The sequence below is a fragment of the Neomonachus schauinslandi genome, chromosome 12, assembly GCF_002201575.2.
Source record: "Neomonachus schauinslandi chromosome 12, ASM220157v2, whole genome shotgun sequence".
NCBI classification, from domain to species: Eukaryota; Metazoa; Chordata; class Mammalia; order Carnivora; family Phocidae; genus Neomonachus; species Neomonachus schauinslandi.
In genome coordinates, this window is record NC_058414.1 from 95,246,752 (window position 1) to 95,269,396 (window position 22,645).

Consider the following 22,645-nt stretch of genomic DNA (forward strand, 5'->3'; position numbering starts at 1 on the left):
GGAAAAAAAAAAAAAATAGATTTTAAAGCTAAGAAAAAGGAAAGGACAGGAACCTATAATCATATTTTTGTTTTAATATTACTTGCTGTAACTTATAAGATGCAGGTAGCAGTTGCACTTCTAATTTTTAGTCATGTCATTAAAAACAATGAAATAATTTTTATAGCTTTTCTGAGATCCCATTTTGTTCTCTACATTTTAAGTGAAGTCTTTAACAGCGTTAACTCTGATTAATTCAAATCAGCAATCACTCCTTACAGGACCCACTGAATTTTGTTACCTGGCAATCCTCCCAAGATATACATTCAAACTTGATTGTTTCTGGTAGGCATAGTACTAACACATAGTAATGAATATATTTACAATTTTATTATACTTGAGCAATTGTTTTCTCTAATAGGGTATTTAACATAATATAAAATGTAATATACTCTGGATTTTTTTTTCCAATAAGCTGGCTATTCATATGGCATTACCCAGATGCTATATACTGGGGCTGTTTTTTAAGTTGACTAGAATTACACAGTGTACAGAGACATTTTTAAGTTAATATTGTTTTTAAAACTCTTAAATATATAATCATTAGCTCTTCTTGCAAGACTTTTCAGTTCAAGTACATTTCTATTTACAATACTACTCAAATTAGATGCTCCATTAAAGATAAGAAATCTGTTGGGCTCCAATAGTCCTTTTTTTTTTTTAAATTCGCCTATCCATATGTAACCAAGAGACAATTGTTCCCAATTTTTCTCAAATTCGCCTCTTCTAGAAAACAGAAAAATAATTTCATCGCTCTAAGAGACTTAATGCACTACCGACATTCTGCAAGAATACTATGGCATTCTAGTAAAACTACCTTTAAAAAAAGTAGGCTACCTTATTTTAAAACAATTCGTGAATGGCATCAGGCTGAATATATATCGTGTGCCATTTTTATACATACTATAATGTAACTTTTTGCATGTATATGAAAAGGGAATTTTCAAAAATTCATACTTATGTTTAACAGTTTTAATATATCAGTAAAATATACCAAGAAAGAAATTGAAATATTGTATTACTGTTTTACTTCACCTCTCTGACAAATTGATAGCTGAATCAAAATTATCGTGGCGGTTCCATCATGTAATGGTTAGCACTCTGGACTCTGAATCAAAATTATCTAGAATACCTCTTAGCAGCTGTGTCAGAAGTAAAAAAAAAAAAATCAGAAACACACACTTCCCTCAAAAAACAGCCCTAATTCCTTTATCTTTTACCTATTTTCCTATTTTTCTTCATTTTCTCCTATATTTGACAAACTAACAACTATTTGATTTGTTAAATCGCACATTAAAAGTCAAATAGCACTTTGGAAAACATTATTTTGACCAAATACTGTAAGGTTCAAGACAAGAATGATGTACAAATTTTCTGCTCCGGTTAGTGAATCTGTTTCTCACAGGGTAATGGGTTAGCAATTCTGAAGCACATTATACATACACTAGGGTTAAACAAACATACTGTGGATAATGAGAACCAGGTTTCTCACTGTCAAAAAAAACTGCAAATAAGGAACACAGGAAGGCTGGAATGAACCCTGGGATATTGGGCTTAATTTGAGGTAGCCCATAAACTCACGATGTTTTAATGTGCACACATATAGACACATGGAAGTAAACATAGCTGTATGCATACATGAGTTAGTGTACATACTTCCCTGGCTCTTTCCACAGACAGGGTCTTGAAGAAATTGATAGACCAGTAGCAATAAGCACAGCAAGTTCCAAGATCTTGGCTTCCAAATACCTTTCTCCAATAAGAGGAGCCAGGGCTCCTTGAAGTGGTTGATTCCAGGGCTGGGACAGGGAAGATACAAGATAAGGCTATGGTGCCAGAAATTAAAAATGCTCAAAAAGGATGGAGATATGTCAAAAGGGCTCGGAAATCAATCTGAGCTCTCTATGGTCAAGGCTGTAACAATTTAAGAAAAAAATCATACTGTTGGATTCTAATCCATTAAATAAAATAGACAAGTTCATACTGATATAAATGTAAAAAGGAAGAGAAATAGAAAATTACCATTGGAACACCACAGTCATAACTGTGGCAGGCAAACATTTACCAGTGCATACAAAAATAGTAAGCCAAAGTCATTTCCATCAAAGTATCTACTTGAAGGGCGCCTGGGTGGCTCAGTTGGTTAAACGACTGCCTTCGGCTCAGGTCATGATCCTGGAGTCCTGGGATCGAGGCCCATATTGGGCTCCCTGCTCAGCAGGGGGTCTGCTTCTCCCTCTGCCCTCTTCCCTCTCGTGCTCTCTGTCTCTCATTCTCTCTCTCTCAAATAAATAAAATCTTTAAAAAAAAAAGTATCTACTTGAAGACAGTTATTAATTGAAAAGGGAAAGATACAACCTTTTTAGTAGAAAAACCTGGGAAAAGTTGCTTTAATCAAGTGTGAACAAGGTTTGCAGCATTAGTGATTATGATATACTGACATCATACGCCCCTGATATGAGGCCCTGAGAAGGGCCCATCATTTTTGTGGCATGTCTGCCAAAATATGCATTACCTAAACCTAGTTATGAGAATAGACCAGACAAGCACAAATCAAAGGATATTCTACAAACTAACTAACCATTGCTCTTCTAAAGTATCCAGGTTATGAAAGACTTGGAAAGATGGGAGACATGACAACTAAATGCAATGTGGGATCCAGGATTAGATTCTATAACAGAAAATGGGTATTAGTATTAAAACTGGTAAACACCAAATAAAGTTTGTAGTTTAGTAAATAGAATTCTATTGTGCCAATGTTAATTTTTAGTTTTGTGGTTAATGCAGTATGTTAGCATCAGTGGAAGCTGAGTGAAAGGCATATGGGAACTCTAGGCTTGCAACATTTGGGATAAATCTGTTACCTCAAAATACAGTTGTAATTTAAAAGGAAGAGGATACTTAATAGCAAAATTAATTGCATACAAAACAAAAATGGAATAAAATGCAGCCACTACAAAATTTATTGTATGAGATTACATATAATGTATAGGTACCCAGTAGCCCATTCTGTTACACTGATGGTCCCCAATGAAACACAACCCTGACAGTGAAGCTCTTGAACATCTGACTGAGCTTAGTCAAGTGATTGCTTCAGCAAAAATAACATTAACAAGCACAACACAAGCAGGATGTTGACTCCTGCTTCTATGTTGGTTCTTACTCTCCTGGTATGTACTTCCCTGGAGCTCTTGCTAAAGAGGCCCAAGGACCACATTAGAGAGACTATGTGGAAACAGACACTCAGCCAGGCCTAGTCTAGCCATTTCACCATATGCATTCCATTAAATGCACCTTACATGTAAGTGAAAAAGTCATCTCAGACACTCTTGTCCAAGAGGTGATAACCCCCTCATATAGCCCAGATTGCAGATGTCAGGAAAAAAGTGAACCATTATTGTCCTAAGACACTAAGTTGATGGTTAATAAACACAATGGTAGATAAAATAGTGCGTTATCCATAAAAGGTTTAAATGTAAGATACTCTCCTTAAAAAAAGAAAAAAAAACGAAAAAAAAAAAAAAAAAGGTAAGGAAGACATAGAAACACAGCAGACTAAACTTACACCAAGCCTCTTACTATAAACACATCAACATGCTGGATGAAAAAGAGTAAATAAATAAGCTCTCTAAAAACATAGCTGGCCTTACAAGAGAAGAAAATTCCCAAATGTGTGTGTTGGTGGGGGGTGAGTGTTGGTGGATAACATGAGGAAATTGAAGGCCAGAATAGCAAACTCATGAGCAGATGCTGTTAGCCAAGGGTCAAGACAAGGAGTGGAGCAAGTCTAGCCAGAGGCTGGGCCTTATTAGACTCTTTATTAGTTTGGGTTTTGCCACTAATCAAGGATTGGAAAAGAAACCATGGTACATGAAAAGCAGGGCTTCGGAGCTGAGTCAATTTCAATGGCCTACCTCCTTCTCCAACACATGCAGAACACTGAGCATAGGAAATATAAAGATGAGTAATTCATGTCACTGCCCTCCAAGAACTCAGTATACAGATCAGTTACAGTACCACTCAGTAAGTCATACTGCCTTGTGATCCTTGACCTACTTCCTTTATCTGAGGACCCTGGCCTCTCAACTTTAGAACTAGACAATCCTTTGAGACAAAAGATATCAGAGAAAGTTGTCAAATACCAAGGTCTCATTCCTGGACTGGAATTTGGCAGGACTCTCATATTTAAGATGCTTTGGAATGAGCAGAAACAAAGAGAAAGGTAAACTCCCAGATCCAAAAAACTAGACTGAGTATTATAAAAAAGCTTTTGAGGAAAAGCAGCCATTGAGCCCCTTCATCAGAGATAAAAGAGGACAAGTATACCCTGGAAACTTTCATGAGGACTAGAGCACTTAGATCCTAATTATAAGCAAAATGACAATGATTCCAAATCCTGAGTACAGGACCAAAGTTTCTACAAGTCATCCTATGGTCAATTTTGTCAACCGTCTCCAAAATCCACCCCCACCCAACCTTTCTTTGATCAATACAACCTTAACTCACGCGGGTGGTAGTATGTCCCTGTAGTTCCAGGCGACACATTGTGACTGGTCTAAACCAGTCATGATAACATGATTCCATGTAGTTGGTCTCTAGGACTGGCCATGTGACCTAGTTCTGGCCAAAAGGACATAAAACTAAATGTCAATTGCATGAATCTTTTGGAAAAGCTTTTTCTTTTTGGATATAAAAGGATGAACAAGGCTGGCTGTTCCCTTTTAAGATCCCTCCATCTTTTTCTTTCTACTTGGAATGTATCTTTAATACCTAGAGTTGCAAAAAACCATTTTGCGTCCATGAGACTAACAAGCATGAAGTCAACAGCCAGCAAGTAAGAATGGAAAAGCACAAAGAACAGGTCTGAGTCCCCATCAAGAGGATTCAGCGGCTGCATCAGCTTTCAACCGCCTACATCCAAGACCTCTTGTTATTTAAGAAAAATAAAACCCTACTCATTAAATTTACTATGGGATTAGCATTTCTATTACTTATAACCAAATGCATTCCTAACTAATATACTATTTCCCAACTAAGAACAGTGGTGGTCTCACAGACCAGGATGAGAGCAAGTTTAAAGTGGTCCTAGAGAGGAGAGAGAGAGAGGCTGGGAAAGCCTTCAAAGGAGAGATCTAAAACACTACGAGGCAATCCACATGCACACATACAGAATCACCATTGCAGAGGGCCTATGTAGCAAGCTCTGCAGACAGACTGCCTAAGGTCTAAACCATGACCCTGCCAATAACTAGGTATGTGATCTCGGGCAAGATATCCAAGGTGCCTCTGTACTTCAGTATTCTCAACTCTAGAATGAGAGTAACAATATATTCCTTTTAAGAAAGGTTGTAAGAACAAGGTAATAGCTCCTTGCATAAAGTAAGCTCTCAGCAAATATGGGTAATCATCATCTTCATGCTGATGATACAAACAAATAGCTATTATGCAAACACAAACAGATAAAAACAAGTACAGTTTATGCAGCTCACACACGGCTCCAACAGTGGGTACAAGTGAGCAGAAAATTCCTCCCTGAATTCAACCATCTTTAAAGTGCTCCTCTCAACTGAGTAGTTCTTCTGTGTCTGTTAATAGCTGCATCAGCAGTTCTAGCTTAGATTCCATAAAAATGATTCAATTTCATAACAAGGAGATTGGCTAAACATAGGCCATTTACACTTCACAAAGCAGTTGAAGGGCAAAAGTGTAATGTCAGATTTTACCTCAAGTATTGTTCTTACCTGGTGGGTGGAAACAGTAACTCATCTCCTAACAGTAATAGAAAGGGTGAATTTATGATCAATTTCAAGTATACAATACTTCAATATGCATAATCCTTTCACAGTATCTGTTATCAGAGCCGAATGCACATTTCAGTTGAATTGTTTCTATGAATGACATTAGTATGAGCTGGCATGCATATAGGCTCCCTTCACATAAGACTTTTTCATCAGCAGGAATTATTAACAGAGCCACTGAAGCATGTAACACTAATTCAGGTGAGTCATTAATAGGCAAAGAAAACTTTCAAAAACTAATTGTTCCTATGATAATAATAATTTGAATCAATTAAGGGAAAGCAGAAATTCAAAATGTAAACTATTTTACAGTTTTGAACAAAAAGTAAACACAGTTTCCATCAGGCTTCTCACCCCCAAACTAGTCTGATTATAAAATTTACTTAAAAGCCTCAGGCACTAGACAACTGTAAATTCCCATCATTTCACTTTTTCCTAGTCATGTTCTATTCCTGATGTCCCTCTATCAATGGTTACAGCCTTTCCATTCTATCACAGATATATCTGCTTTTACTTTCCATTCCTTGGACACCTTATTCCCAAATGCATCTCATCCTATTTCCAAATTTCAGTTATAATTTAAAAAAACTAAATTTGGGGGGAAAAGTCATTTTCAGAATTGACTGCAACATTCTAGTTTAAGAAACAAAAGTCATCTTCTGTAGTCAACAGGTAAAACCTAACAGATCAAGCATACAGAGCTCAAAATGTGCAAAATCGTGGATTTTGGGACAATGGCAGAATAGGAGAATCCTCAGGTTATCTTGTCCCACAACAGCCACATCCATGCATCCCAACCCAGAAAAGAACTCGAAGACTGGCAGAACAGACTTTCCACTTAACCGTAGAGAGGAAGAAAGATGGCAAACCAAAAGGAGGGGTAGAGACGTGGTCAGGAACCAAACTCCTAGCCAGACTCACTATAAAAAGGAGGAACACCGCAATCTCAGGGAAGGGAGAGGAGCAGACCCAACAGCAAGTACCCAAGACATGGGGGACCTGCACTGGGAGGACAAGTCCCCACAACATTTGGCTTTGAAAACCAGCAGGGCTGAACTTCAGAGTTTTTATAACTGGCAGGACTGAACTCCAGGTACTTCAAAAGTCAGCAGGCTCAGCTACTGGAAAGCTGGAGGGCACCAGGAAACTAAATTCCCACCTTTAAAGAGACAGTATAACAAACAATCCCACTAAGATAGAGCATAGAAGTAGCAGTTTGGAAAGTACCTATAGGGGACTTACTACTCATCCCAGAATGTATACTGGAGGGGCAGGGACTTCAGGAGACTTCTCTAAGAACAAAAGAGGTGGACACCGTTTCTCTCACACCACTGCCCCCAGCCTAGGTAGACTGACACTTGCAGGAAACCACACTCTCCACCTCCCTTGCTAACACAGAGCATCCCCGCCCCATGTCTGCCTACACATCTGTCCCATCCAACATGCCCCACTCAGCAGGAGTCCCTCCCAAAGTGTCTTCTGCCCTGTTGCATCCCACAAGCAGCTCCAGCAAGAACCAGCACCACTTCAAAATGATTCTTGTCCTGGGGAAAGGGAAAGATAACCACACATACCAGTAATTCACAGTCTTGGCAACCGAATCTTATAACTGGCATACAGAGAGTACCCTGCCAGTCAGTGCGTCTCCAGCCCTAGCAGGCATCTGGCTGACTACCAGCCTGGCCATCAACAAAAGCTTCTCAGAAGACAACATAGGGAGAGCACCCTATAGTTCAGTGCAACTGTAGCCCCAGTAAATAGACAAAAGGCAGACATCTGGTCTGACTCACACCAACCAACAAGACCACTATGGCCCCAGACTGGTCTTAACAGCACAGGAACCAAACCTGGCCCACAACAGGTAAAGTGGGTCATTGCAGGCAAATGAGGCTCAGCCACAATAGCAGGGTACATGCAATACACAAAGGAGACAATGTTGAAGCACCAGGTTCTGATGAACAACGGACGCTGGGCTACAGGGCACCACAGGATCTCTTCTTCATCAGGCCACTACTTTAAGATCAGGAGATGTAACAGACATTCCTAATACATAGAAACAGACTAAGAAGAAGACAGAGCTAAATGAAATGGACATAACAATAGGCCTGATAAAGAATTCAAAGTAATGGCCATAAAGATACTAAACTTGAGAAAAGAGTGGAGGATCTCAGTAAGACCTTCAACACAGACAGAAAATACAAAAAGAACCAGAGATTAAGAACTCAGTAATTGAAATTAAAAATAAACTACAGAGAATCAATAGTGGATTAGAGAAAGCAAAAGAATGCATCAGTGAGCTGAAGGGTAATAGAAAGCAACCAAGATGAAAAGAAAAGAAAAGAAGTAATAAAAAATGGTAACAGGTTAAGAGAACTCACCAACATCATCAGGTACATTCACATTCTCATTATAGCAATTTCGGAAGGAAAAGAGAGAAAGGGGGCAGAAAATTTTATCTGAAGGAATAATAGCTGAAAACTTTCCAAATCTGGGAAAGAAAACACAAATCCAGATCCAAGAGGCACACACAGAGAGCATCCAACAAAATTAGCTCAAGAAGGTCCACACCAAGACATGTAATAATTCAAAGTGCAAAAAGTAATGACAAAGAATTTTAAAAGCAGCAGAAGGAAACAATTACATATAAGGGAAAGGTTGTCGGTGATTTTTAGTAGAAACTTCACAGGCCAGAAGAGAGTGGCATGATATATTCGAAATGCTGAAAGGAAAAAAACATTCAACCAAGAATACTCTAGCCAGCAAGACCATCTTTCAGAACAGAAGGAGATTAAAGAGTTTCCCAGAGAAATAAGAGTTAATAGAGTTCAATTCATCACCATTAAACCAGCCTTACAAAAAAGTTGAAGGGAATCCTTGAGTAGAAAGAAAAGGCCATAATCAGGAGTAAGAAAATTATGGAAGGGAGAAATTTCAAAGGTAATACAAATATAACAAAACAGACTAATCACTTATAAAAGAAGTATGCAAGGTAAAGCAGAAAAGCATTAAAGTCATTTATATCTGTAAGGACTAGTCAAGGAATTTACAAAATAACAGGATGTAAAGTGTGACATCATATATATAAAACGTGGTGGGGCAGTTAAAATTTAGTGCTTTTAGATGGGTTCAAACATAAGCAACCATCAACTTCATACAGACTGCTATGTGTATAAGACCTTACATATGAGCCTAATGGTAATCACGAATGCAAAAGCTTTTAATATGAAAAAATAAAGAGAAACGAATCCAAACAAAGCCATCAAACTATAAGGGAAGAGAGCAAGAGAGAACAAAAACAGGAAAACAAGTAACAAAATGGCAATAAGTAGATACCCATCAGTAGGTACTTTGAATGTAAATAGATTAAATGCTCCAATCAAAAGTCATAGGGTGAGGGTGCCCGGGTGGCTCAGTCGGTTGAGCAACTGCCTTGGGCTCAGGTCATGATCCCAGGGTCCTGGGATCGAGCCCCGCATCGGGCTCCCTGCTCCGCGGAAGCCTGCTTCTCCCTCTCCCACTCCCCCTGCTTGTGTTCCCTCTCTCGCTGTGTCTCTGTCAAATAAATAAATAAAATCTTTAAAAAAAAAAAAAAAAAAGTCATAGGGTGACTGAATGGATAAAAAAGCAAGACCCTTCTCTATATTGCCTAAAAGAGGCTCACTTCTGACCTAAAAACATATGCAGATTAAAAGTGAAGGGAAGGGAAAACATTTACCATGCAAATGGAAGTGAAAAGAGAGCTGGGATAGCAATATGGGTATCACACAAAATAGACTATAAAACAAAGACTGTAACAAGAGACAAAGAAGGGCTCTATATAATGATAAAGAGAAAAACCCAACAAGAGAATTTAACAATTTTAAGTATTTATGCATGCAAAATGGGAGCACCTAAATACATAAAGCAACTATTAACAGACATAAAGGGAGAAATTGACAGTGATAAAATAACAGTAAGGGACTTTAACACCTCATTTACATCAATAGATCATCCAAACAAAATCAAGAAAACCATGACTCTTAATGACACATTGGACCAGATAGACCTACCATATATTCAGAACATTCCATCCAAAACCAGTGGAAATACACATTCTTTTCAAGTGTGCATAGAACAGATCACATATTAGGCCACAAAACAAGTCTCAACAAATTCAAGATTAAAGTCATTCCATGCATTTTTTTTTTTTTTTAAGATTTTGTTTATTTGAGAGAGAGAGAATGAGAGACAGAGAGTACGAGAGGGAAGAGGGTCAGAGGGAGAAGCAGACTCCCTGCCGAGCAGGGAGCCCGATGAGGGACTCGATCCCGGGACTCCAGGATCACGACCCGAGCCGAAGGCAGTTGCTCAACCAACTGAGCCACCCAGGTGCCCTCCATGCATCTTTTTTGACCACAATGCTATGAAACTAGAAATTTACCACAAGAAAAAAAATCTGGAAAGAGCACAAATACATGGAGGCTAAATAACATGCTACTAAATAATGCATCAACCAAGAAAACAGAAAATAAAAAAATACAAGGAGAGAGATGAAAATGAAAACACAATGGTCCAAAATCTTAGGGATGCAGCAAAAGCTTTCCAAGAGGGAAAAGTAAAGCAACACAGGCCCACCTCAAAAAGAAAAATAAACAACCTAACCTTACACTGAAAGCACACAGACTGCTTGGGCATGCAACACACACACACACGCACGCACGCGAATATTACTCGCCTCTAAAAAACCGAAATCTTTCCATTTGCAACAGTGTGGATGGACCTAGAGGGTATAACGCTAAGTGAAGTCAGTCAGTCAAAGACAAATACCATATGATTTCACTCATATGTGGACAAACAAAAATACAGACTCCTAACTATAGAGAACTTACAGTTACCAGAGGGGAGGTGGGTGGGTGTATGGGTCAAACAGATAAAGGGGATTAAGAATACACCTATAGCACTGAGAAACGTATTGAATTGTTGAATCATATTGAACACCTGAAATATAATAGTGTATGCTAAGTATACTTGAATAAAATGTGTAAAATTATGTAATTGTAAAGCTACTATTACATCCATTTAGACAACAAGTGAGTATATACAAATACAAATCCAGTTGGCCCGGGAGGTTCATTCCTCTTTATTTTTATTTTTTTTTTTTAAAAGATTTTATTTATTTGAGAGAGAGAGAATGAGAGACAGCAAGAGAGGGAAGAGGGTCAGAGTGAGGAAGCAGACCCCCCCGCTGAGCAGGGAGCCCGATGTGGGACTCGATCCCAGGACTCCAGGATCATGACCTGAGCCGAAGGCAGTCGCTTAACCAACTGAGCCACCCAGGCGCCCCTCATTCCTCTTTATTTCCACATCTTTGCAAGCAGCTAATTCAATAGGCCAGAGTTAACAATGAAAGAACAGGTTGAAACTAGCTGCCGAGCAACAGAGGCTCCCATTGCTAATAACTACAAGTTCTCTGGTGTTACACAATAACCTAGAGGTTCCAGGAAACACGTGGAACATTATGGGGTGAAATTCCTCTTCTGAAGCCATTTCCATGGCACATCCCAAACTAGCTGTGCTCAGCCTAAGACACTTCCCCATGGAGAAGAGCCTGAGGAATCCCATGTGCTCTGCTACTTCTTTGCTTGTATGTACTTTTTCCCCAAAACAACACTATTTTACAATTACATCATCTAGCACGAAGTTGTGTTTCCCTGTCCACTTTGCCCATTCTCCTGCAAGTCTCTACGCTAGGTCTTTCCAGATGCATTTTCACTCATGACTCTCACATCCTGTGCTAGATCACTTAAACAGTTCAAAAAAAGTTTAGACTATCTACTTAATTCACCTTTCAAATTAACAACAACAAAAAAATTTAACTGGTGCTAAAGTGTAATTTTCAAAACTTTAAAACCATGACTTTCATGAAAATATAAAATGAACAAATGCAAAAGCTATTATTCAACTCCATTAATAAGGGTATCAAAAATTTGAATAAAGGCAAACAGAATTACTAAAATGAATTCACTAATGGATGCAAAAATTGTGAATCTGTTATGAAAAGGTTTTGCAAAATGGGCACCAGAGATAGTGCACAAACCACTAGTAAGCTCTCTGGACCTAACTTAATAAAAGGATGTTATATATTACTTTAGGCCTAGTGGCACCAGGAAAAAATTAGATACTAAGAAAACAATAAACAAAGTTTAGAAATCTCTGCTACAGAGCAACAAAATATGTGAGATGGCTCTTCCTTAGAGCAATCAACTGCATCCCTACTAGACAAAAACTTTTTGCATTATTATGTATAAGAATCATTTGTACCACTATTTCTCAACTTCTTCCCCTGTAGAGTTGCCCAATAACCTAATCAAAAAGAAAGTAAGTATAGTCACAGAGGATCCACTAGACAAGCCCAGCATTTCACTGAAAAGTCACCCAGTAAGCTCTTTTGCTCATTTACAAGTCTTAGACAATTTCTCCATCTCAGATTATGGTTGGTTCTAAAAGGAGTAAAGCAAAAATCACACCGGGTTGGAGGAAGGATGCAGGGGCAGCTACAATCCATGAGTATTTCCATCAAGAATGGGACAGCATGCATAGCCAGTAAAGGTACACTGAAAGAGACAGTATAATACACTGCTACTGGACATACAACTTGGTATAACACTGCTGGAAAGCCACCTAGTAACATGTACTAGAAATTGTTGAGGCTCAGATCTTTGATTCCATAATTCCACTCCCAGAAATTTTCATTCAACATATATTCAGATGTGGACTAAGATATATACCTATCTCAAAGCAGTAATTACAAAAATTTAAATATGTAAAATAACTTATGTAGATTTCCCAGCTTAAAAGAGGTTTTCCAAAAGCCCTCACTAAATCCCCACATCCTTTCTACGTAATCCACTTCATACCCAGGATCTCCCCTATGAGGTCTCTTATCATAGTGCACTCTAATTTCTGATTTGCTTATCCCTTTGCCCTCTTAAGCTATAACCTCCACGAAGGCTTGCGCCATAGAATTCAATTGCATGAATTTAGCATAATGCCACATGCATAGTAGGCGCTCAAATGCTGGCTCACTGAATAAAATGTTACATAGCCTCAAAATACGTACATGAGTGTTTCCTCTATAGAGAGAAGTAGTAAGTATTAATCATCAAAAAAAATATATTATGAAAAAAGCCTCAAGTTACCATCCCAACTTTACTGACAGAGGATCAGGATCATATGCAGGTATTTTGAAAAGCACACAGATTGCCAGCAAACGGACACGCACTTCAGCTACTGCTGGCGCACAGACAGGTACTGAAGTGTCTGTCAGGTGAGCCATTCTTTGCCGCTGTGTGTGTCCTGGACACATTAGCACACTATGCATCTAAGGAAAAGGATAAAGCTCAAAAGAAAACCACTGTATGCAACTACTTAAAGTTTTGGATAATGATAAAAATCCTTAATTGTGAAGGAGATTTTTAAAATTATTTTAAAACAGAATCTGATGTTTCTTAGGCCATGCTTCTCAAACCTTAAAGAGCATGAGACTCATGTAGGGGTCTTGTTAAAATACAGGTTCTTATCCTATCAGTCAGTCTAAAGTACAGTCTAGACTGCACTTCTTACAAGCTCCCAGGTAAAACTGATGGTGCTGGTCTAGGAACTTCAATCTGAGTAGCAAATTCTTAAAAATTTCTAAATGAATGGGACGCCTGGGTGGCTCAGTCGGTTAAGCGTCTGCCTTCGGCTCAGGTCATGATCCCAGGGTCCTGGGATCGAGTCCCGCATCAGGCTCCCTGTTCCGCAGGGAGCCTGCTTCTCCCTCTGCCTCTGTCTCTCTCTGTCTCTCATGAATAAATAAATAAAATCTTAAAAAAAAAAAAATTTCTAAATGAAAAGAAAGGTATGCAGAGTTCCATTTTCCTGTTTTGTTGTTGTTTTTAGGAATCCTAAAGCACCTATCTCCTCTGATGATTTTTAAAACCATTCCTGGTTCAGGATTCTCGATACCCTGCAGATACAATTTAAAATAATGGCAACCATAAATAAAAGAGGATCATCACTACAGATCCAATGAAAATTAAAAAGGAATACTATGAACACTATGCCCCAAAATGTGATAATCTAGATAAAATAGATCAATTCCTTGAAAAGACACAATGTGCCAAAACTCACATAAGAAATGGATAATCTGAATAGGCCTACATCTATTAAAGAAATAAAGTCCACAATTAACAACCTTCCAAAATAGAAGGGACAATACCCAGATGGGTTCACTGGTGAATTCTGCCAAACATGTGACAAGGAGAGGATGTCAATTCTATACAATCTCTCTCAGAGGATCAAAGCAGAGGGAATCCTTCTTAACTCATTCTGATGCTAGCATTACCCCAATGCCAAAACCAGACAAAAACATTTTAAGAGAACTACAGACTGATCTCTCTCATGAACATAGACGCAAAAGCTTTAACAAAATATTAGCAAAATGAATCCAAGAAAAGTATAAAAAGAATTCTACATGACAACAAAGTTAGATTTCAGGTATGCAGGGCTGAGTCAACATTTGAAAAACCAGTGTAATCCATTGCATCAACTAAAAAAGAAAAATAATAGGATTATAGGACTATGTGCAGAAAAAACATTTGAAAAAATCCAACACCCAGTCATCATCAAAACTCTCAGTAAACTAGAAACAGAGGTAAAGTTTCTCAACTTGATAAAGACTACCTACAAAGTACTTAGAGCAAGCATCATACTTAATGGTAAGAAACTTGAAGCTTTCCCAGTGTAGTATTGGCAAAAGACAAATACATCAGTGGAAAATAAGGCAGCCCAGAAACAGACTCAGATACAGTCAACCAGTCTTCCGACATAAGCAATACATTGGATCAAAGATGGCCTCTTCAACAAATGGTGCTGGATCAACTGGACATCTGCAGGCAAAAAAGTAATTTAGATGCAGATCTTACTTACATCCTTCACCAAAATCAACTCAAAATAGATATAAAATGCAAAATAATAAAATTCCTACAAGGCAACAGAGGAGTAAACCTAGATGTCCTCAGGTATGGTTAGGCCTTCTTAGACATGATATCAAAGGTACAACCCCTGGAAGAAATAATTGATAAACTGGTCTTCATTAACATTAAAATTTTCTGCTCTGCAAAAGACAATGCCAAGAGAATAAGACAAGTCACAGAAGGAGGAAATATCTGCCAAAGACACATCTGATAAAGGGTTGTATTTCAAATATACAAGAAACACTTAAAACTCAAAAATAAGAAAACAACCCAAATATAAAATGAGCCAATGACCTTAACACCTCACCTAGGATGATATACAGAAGGCAAATAAGCATATGAAAAGATGTTCCACATCATCAAATGCAATTTAAAGTAACACTATCATGGGACGCATGGGTGGCACAGTCGTTAAGCGTCTGCCTTCGGCTCAGGTCATGGTCCCAGGGTCCTGGGATCGAGTCCCACATCGGGCTCCTTGCTCAGCAGGGGGCCTGCTTCTCTCCCTGCTTGTGCTCTCTCACTCTGACAAATAAATATTTAAAAAATAAATAAATAAAAAATAACACTATCACAGATGTAATAACAAAGCCTATAATGATGGCCAAAATCTTGAATACTGACACCACCAAATGCTGGTAAGGATGTGGAGCAATAGAAGTCTCACAGTGCTGGTGGGAATGCCAAACAGTACTGCCACTTTGGAAGACAGTTGGGTGGTTTTGTACAAAACTAAACATACTGTGAACATACGACCCAGCAATCATGCTCCGAGGCATTATCCAAAGTAGTTAAAACCTTATGTCCACACAAAAACCTGCACACAAATGTTTACAGCAGCCTTTTCCGTAAGTGTCAAACCGTGGAAGCAACCAAGAAGTTCTTTAGTAGATAAGAGTATATACAAACCACAGTAACTCCAGACAATGGAATATTATTCAGTGCTAAAAAAGGAATGAGCTACCAAGCCATAAAAAGACACAGAGAAACCTTAAATGCATAATCAGTTAAAGAAGTCCATCCGAAAAAACTATATACTGTATGATTCCAAGTTATGACATTCTGGAAAAGGCACAACTATGAAGAAAATAAAAAGCTACGTGGTTACTAGGGGTGGGAAGATTTAGATAAATAGGCAGAGCACAGAGGACTTTTAGGGCAGTAAAAATACTCTGTATGATACTATAATGATGGATATATTTTATACATTTGTCCAAATCCATAGAATGTATAACACCAATATAAACTATGAACTTGGGAGTGATTATGTAGTATCAGTGTGGTTTTGCCAATTGTAAGAAATGTCCCACTGTGGTTGATGGGTGGTGATAATGGGGGAGGCTATGCATGTACAGGGGGCACACGGGAAACCTATATAACCCTCCTCTCAATTTTGTTGTAAACCTAGAACTACCCTATAAAGAAGTCTTAAAAAAAAAAAAAAAAAAAAAAAAAAGGCTCCCAATAAGCATTCTTGACAAGAACACCTGATTTTCCAGGAGTAGATTACGGATACCCATACTGGGTTAGTGGATCTGTAAAGTATGAAACTAAAGAAAATTGTTAGTATGTCTTCCAGTGCCTAGAAGAGCTCCTCGTACAGGGACTCAAATGATCACAGCACGAATGACTACAGGATTTAGCGTGGAAGAAGAGAAAAAAGGAGGAAGAGTTTGGTTAAGGTTTTTCAGTATCTGAAGGTAGCTAAGTAGAAATCAAGTACAAGTCTTCCGTACCATTATAGTAGGAAAATAAGAGAATGAAAGGTCTATTTCAGCCTATTTTAAATACACATCTTTAACAACCAGTTGTCCAACAATGGTGTATGTTTCCTCAAATGCACAGAGCTAACTGAACGTGTTCAAGCAAAGAAGCCAGATGGCTCTCTCAGAGGGACACGAAAGAAAACACACCTGCCCTGCAAACACTAGGTTTCCTCAAGTTGCCCCCCACTCCCTACGCAGACCATTCACCACTCACAACATCAGGAATAAATTGCAACAGTCTTCCTACTTTGAAAATGAAAAATAAAGTTGCCTCAAAACAACAGCCCTTGGGCCAGAAGCCACAACCTTACACATGACCTAAAAGCAAATCAAAAGCTTAAATTCTCTGGAAGTCATAAAAACAAAAGAAACTATTCCACTGCGATAAATGAGTACCTTCAAAGACCATGGTATGATAAAGACATAGGAATACTCTCAGAATGAAATCTATTTGTTTGAGCATCTGTTTGCCACCTACGAAGAATAACTCTTTCTGATGGATTTAACCAAGAAAAAAAAGATAATAAAATTCATTTGATGGGACGTTAATGCACAAACACACCTCATTTTCCTAGAAAACCTCAAAAGATATCTGGTGTTAATGTATCAAAACCCAGATTTTTTGTGTGTGTGATCAAGCCATAACATTTTAGCATTGTGAATATTAAAACTGCCCTCATAACATCACTTGGTATTTCAATGGTTTCATCTAAAAGAATACCCTTATTTCTGATAATGCTACAATGTATCAATTTACATTTTTTTTTAGATAATTAAGATTATTTTTACACTCACTTTGGAAGCTTTAGCTTCTAGAAGCATGGAGCTATTAAAATGCTAATATGGAAAGATAAGGTGGGGATGTTACACATAATACCAGTAAAACACAGGAAATTGATTCTCTAGATGATGTGGAAAAGCTGGCTTATAAAGTTAATGAGCTATTACTTAAGGCAAAAGAAACAATTTGCCCATTAACAATGAGGATAAGCCAAACATTTTTGTCATCAAATATGACACTAAAAGAACGACAAAAAGTAGATATGAAAATCAACTAAAGTACAGGGAAAAAAACTACATCAAACACATGAAGTATAGTTACAGCAGCAAGTCTCAGCAAGTTAGAAATAAATATAAGAGAATAAAAAGAATTCCAACAATTATATGGGTTATACACCAAGGAAAGTGTCACTAGTCAAAGGAGTAAATTTCCCATTGAACATTTAAGAGACTTGACAACTACCTGGGATGGATTTCTAATATAGCAGGAGAGTAGAGTAAAAGGATTAACCCTGAAACCCAAAAATCCACTACTTTGTCTCTTAGATATCTTAGCTAGCCTCAGATAACAAAAATAGCACAATCCTTAAGCAGTAGCTTTAGCCAGAGATTTCTTGGCCATCCACAAAGTTTAAAAAAAAAAAAAAAAAAAAACCTGGAAGTTTTCCAAGTTTCAAAGCAGGCATAGTGCTTTAATTTAAATAACAAAAATGCCACGCCGATTCTAGGAAAAATATATAGTCAGAAAACCCAGGTTTCAGTCCCAATTCTATCTCCAATATCCATTTCCAAAGGCTTTTCCTTAGGAAAGGAGTATTTTATTCCCTGTGTATGAAATATATTCCAAAATTTTGAGTATCATTTGCTCCTTGCTGATATGAATAAAATGACAAATTTTTAACATCTAGATATCACAAATCATTAAATACAGATCGGTATTTCTGAAGAAAATTTAACAATGTGAATTCAGATGTGCTGCAAGTGTAAACTACACACTGGTGTTTGAAGATTTAGTACAAAAAAAGTCAACTACTGGGGCTCCGGGTGGTTTAGTCGGTTCAGTGTCTGCCTTCAGCTCAGATTGTGATCCCAAGGTCCTGGGATTGAGCCCCCTGTGGCACTGGGCTCCCTGCTCAGCAGAGAGTCCGCTTGCCCTCTCCCTCTGCCCCTCCCCCTAGCTCATGCTCTCACTCATGCTGTCAAATGAAAATCTTTTTCTAAAAAAGTCAACTATTGCATTAATAATTGCTTATTCTGATCACATATTGAAATAACATTTTAGATATTAAGTTAAATATATAAAATTAAGTTCATTTGTTTTATCTTTTTAACGGGCTTACTGGGAAAGTTTAAGTTACATATGAAATTACATTTCTATTGTATTGAATGGCCTGCTGCAGGCTGAACTCCTCACAGTAAGGTTTGTAAATTATTTTTCTACAGCATCTACTGAAGTATGGTACATAATAGATTCTCAAAAAGCATTAAAGGAACTTTATATAGAGGCATACAACAGCAACTAAGTAAGACCAAAGTTGACTTTTTGATTCATATACCAGCTATATTCTGTTGGAGTGACATTAAAAACCTCTTATTTAGTAATCGTGACAATTCTGAAATATGGACCAAGACAACCAAAAAAAATTTTCAGCTGAAAAAGTCAACGACATACCTAATTTGTATGGGGCTGCATCATGTTCTCCCAGAATACCTGCTGAAGTCCTATACCTGTACCTCAGAATGTCACTCTATTTGGAGATAGAGCCTTTAAAAGGATAATTAAAATAAAATAAATCATACAGGTGGACCTAATCCAATAGGACTGGTATCTTTATAAGAATAGGATATTAGAACACAAGTAACACACAGACCAACCGGCAATCCATGAGGACACAGAAGACAGGCATCTAACTGCAAGCCAAGGAGAGGGGCTGAAATCCCGAGTTGGGCTCTGAGCTGGGCATAAAGCCTGCTTAAGATTCTCTTCACTTCCTCTGCCCCTCCCCACCCCCACTCTCTCACCCTAAGGGGGGGGGGGGGGAAAGGAACATAAAGAGTCCAAAATGTAATCTTCAGTATAATAAAGTTCATCTACTGGAAAGTATTTACATTTGCATAGAACTTTACTTTACTTTAAAAAAAAAAAAAGCCAGCTTAAGATTTTATTTACTTACTTATTTGAGAGAGAGAGAAACAGCATGAAAGGGGATAGGGTCAGAGGGAGAAGCAGGCTCCCCGCTGAGCCGGGAGCCCGATGTGGGACTCGATCCCAGGACTCCGGGATCCTGACCTGAGCCGAAGGCAGTCGCTTAACCAACTGAGCCACCCAGGAGCCCTAAACTGGCTTTTTATACGTTATCTTAAATTTGCCCAAGAACTTTATGTTTGGATATATTCTTAGTTTACATAAAGAAACTAAGGCTCTAAGAAATTAAGTGACATGCCCAATGTCACCTAATTTGTAAATGACTAAAAGACAAACCTTAGTCCTCTAGTTCCAAGACTTTGTATAGGCTTCACCCTCTTAAAGCATTAAAACTATGCCTAGTGCGGTGTTATGTAAATATTTTAATAAAAATTTTTAATTATAGTGACTTGATCAAGTGTTGTACTAACAAGACTTAAAATGGTAATTAAATTCAGAATAAATCTCAACCATGGTAATTCAGTTTAGAAGAAAGAACTCCCGAGAGCATTATGGTCACAGGAATCTTTTTAAAATTTAAATGTATATAATCTTTTTGCAAAGAAATACCAAGTGATAGATAAAAGGCTTTCTAGCATAAATTTATGATGATCAAATTAGGTGGAGAAAATAAAATCGAACTTTTAAAACTACAGTTTTTTTATATATTAAGTGAATAATGTCTCATATCTACCTGCTGTATTTTTTATTCCATCAGATCCATTTAAGAGTGATATAAAAGTGATTTAGAAGGTCAATATTCAATGTTAAAAGAGGATTTAAAAAGTGAGGAACTGAGCTAGATTTAAAAGACTGAAAAAATGAACAGGTGGTCCCAGTTGGGAACAAGCAACTGGAAAAGTTATTTTGGAACAATGGGAAAATTTAAATATGGACAGGTACTATGAAATTTTAGGTAGAAAGAGTTATGAACTGAATGAAACAACTTACAGTATGTTCTCATTTAGGTTTAAAAATACTTCACTATAATTATAAACAAATATCTGGAGGGATATAAACACACACACTACATACACGGCAATAACAGCAGTAATCTCTGAGAGGCTAGAACATGGCACTGTTATTTCATTTTTGTTTACCTTCTAAATTTTTATAACGCATATGTACTATGTTGTAAAAATAAAAATATAAAAATTTTAAAATATCAATATTTTTATTAAGCCAGAAATAAAAACCTGTCTTCTGTGTCTTACATTTGTGAAATAAGCACATGTGAAATAATGATTCTGAAGATGGTTTGACTCTTCACTTTTATTTTAGCTCTCAGGTGTTTATAATAAATCAACTTTACTTTCAAATATATGGAGTTCTGAATATAAGCTTCATGCTAAAAAAATGAAATGATCACAGACACTGAAGAACACAAAAAAAGTCCCTCTTTATAATATTTTGAAAAGTCACCTATATTTAGAGTTTAAAATAGCAATTGTATGCCCATACCAGTTAAATATTGTTCATCATGAATTAAAACAAAAATCTTTAGGTAAGAAGTTAAGAAGGAAATGAGAAAAATTCTTGCTATTTATCAGTGTTAAAATGCTAGTCTTAAATCTTCCCAACAACTGTCCTTAGAAACTCTCATTCTCTGTAGATCACTGATGAGAAAAATCTTAAGGACTGAATCTAGAATAAAGAAACTCCTGCTTGGCAATCATCTTCCAATACTATACACATATCAAATCATTAAGCTGTACATCTGAACCTAATACAATGTTAGGTCAATTATACCTCAATTTATAGAAAACAAACTACAAATTGATTTTTTTTTTAAAAGATTTTATTTTTCAAGTAATTTCTACATCCAATGTGGGGTTTGAACCCACAATCCGGAGATCAAGGGTCACATGCTCCATCAGCCAGGCGCCCCTACAAATTTATTTGTAAAAAAGTAAAGATGGAGCACCTGGCTGGCTCAGTCAGTAGAGCACCAACTCTCAGGGTCGTGAGTTCAAGCCCCATGTTAGGTGTGGAGATAACAAAAATAAATAAAAGGAAAGACCTCCCCTCCCCCAATAGCAAAATGGCAAAGAGTCATAAATGTTTCACAAAAGATCTGCAAAAGGCCAATAAACACTCAAAAGATAAGCATTCTGCCATAAAGGAAATGTAAATTAAAATCACAGAGATGCCTCTAGATATCCACCAAATGGCTAAAATTCAAAACTAATTCTAAGGATTAGAAAAGCACATTCTAGGGGATAAATTTAGCATGAGATAAAGCATGAGTATTAAAGCTGGAACAAATGTTCACATAAGTAAACACGTGTTCATGTGGCTTGGGCAGACAGGGAAACATAAAATGTGTTCTGGAAAAGTAGTTAGGAATCAGAACTCGGAGCATCTTCAAGTCCAGGAGAAGGACTTTAACCCATATATGATTAGCAAACCCATGACATGGATGATAGCTTTGTGTAGAATGTTCCAAGGGGGGAGAAGATACAGAAGATTTCAGAAGCATTTCTTATCTCCTAACCTGCATTAAATTTCTCTATCCTCCACAATCTGATGTTACCCTCACTCCTCAACCAAAATGCCCACCTGCACTCTCCAACCTACTCAGAGTTTCATTCTCTTTACTCACCACCAGGTGAGCTCACACCTGGTCAGAGGGAGCACAGAGCTTTCACTCAGGGCACATCACCCGCATTACTCTTCTGCTCCCCCTAGGCTGCTCTCAATTTAAGTCCAGGGCTTTTGCAGAGGCACAGCTGAGGTCTACCCATTCCGTGATTTCCTGCCTACTCCAAACTGCCCTCATCTCCTTCCCGAGTCCCTCCCTTCCTTATGTGGGTTCCTATAATACACAATTCAACATCTAACTAGAATCCGTATATTGTTCTCAACTCTCCAACCAGACTATAAACTCCTGGATAGAAGGGATCACACCTTCCACTTTTGTACCTCTGCTGCACCTACTACCAAAGAATATACACTAGCTAGTTGTCAGTTCCTCTTGATACAGAAATGCAAACATACCCTTTCATCCAACAATTCTATTTCTAGTTTATCCTACTGATATATACATATACACACAATAACATATGATCAAAAATAGCATTA

At 37.6% G+C, this 22,645-nt stretch overlaps 1 protein-coding gene across 2 annotated transcripts in view; it reads right to left on the reverse strand.

Moving 5' to 3' along the window:
- Positions 1-22,645, reverse strand: part of TPK1 (thiamin pyrophosphokinase 1) — a 343,195-nt gene that overhangs the window by 316,826 nt on the left and 3,724 nt on the right. The gene's annotated exons all lie outside the window — the stretch shown is intronic.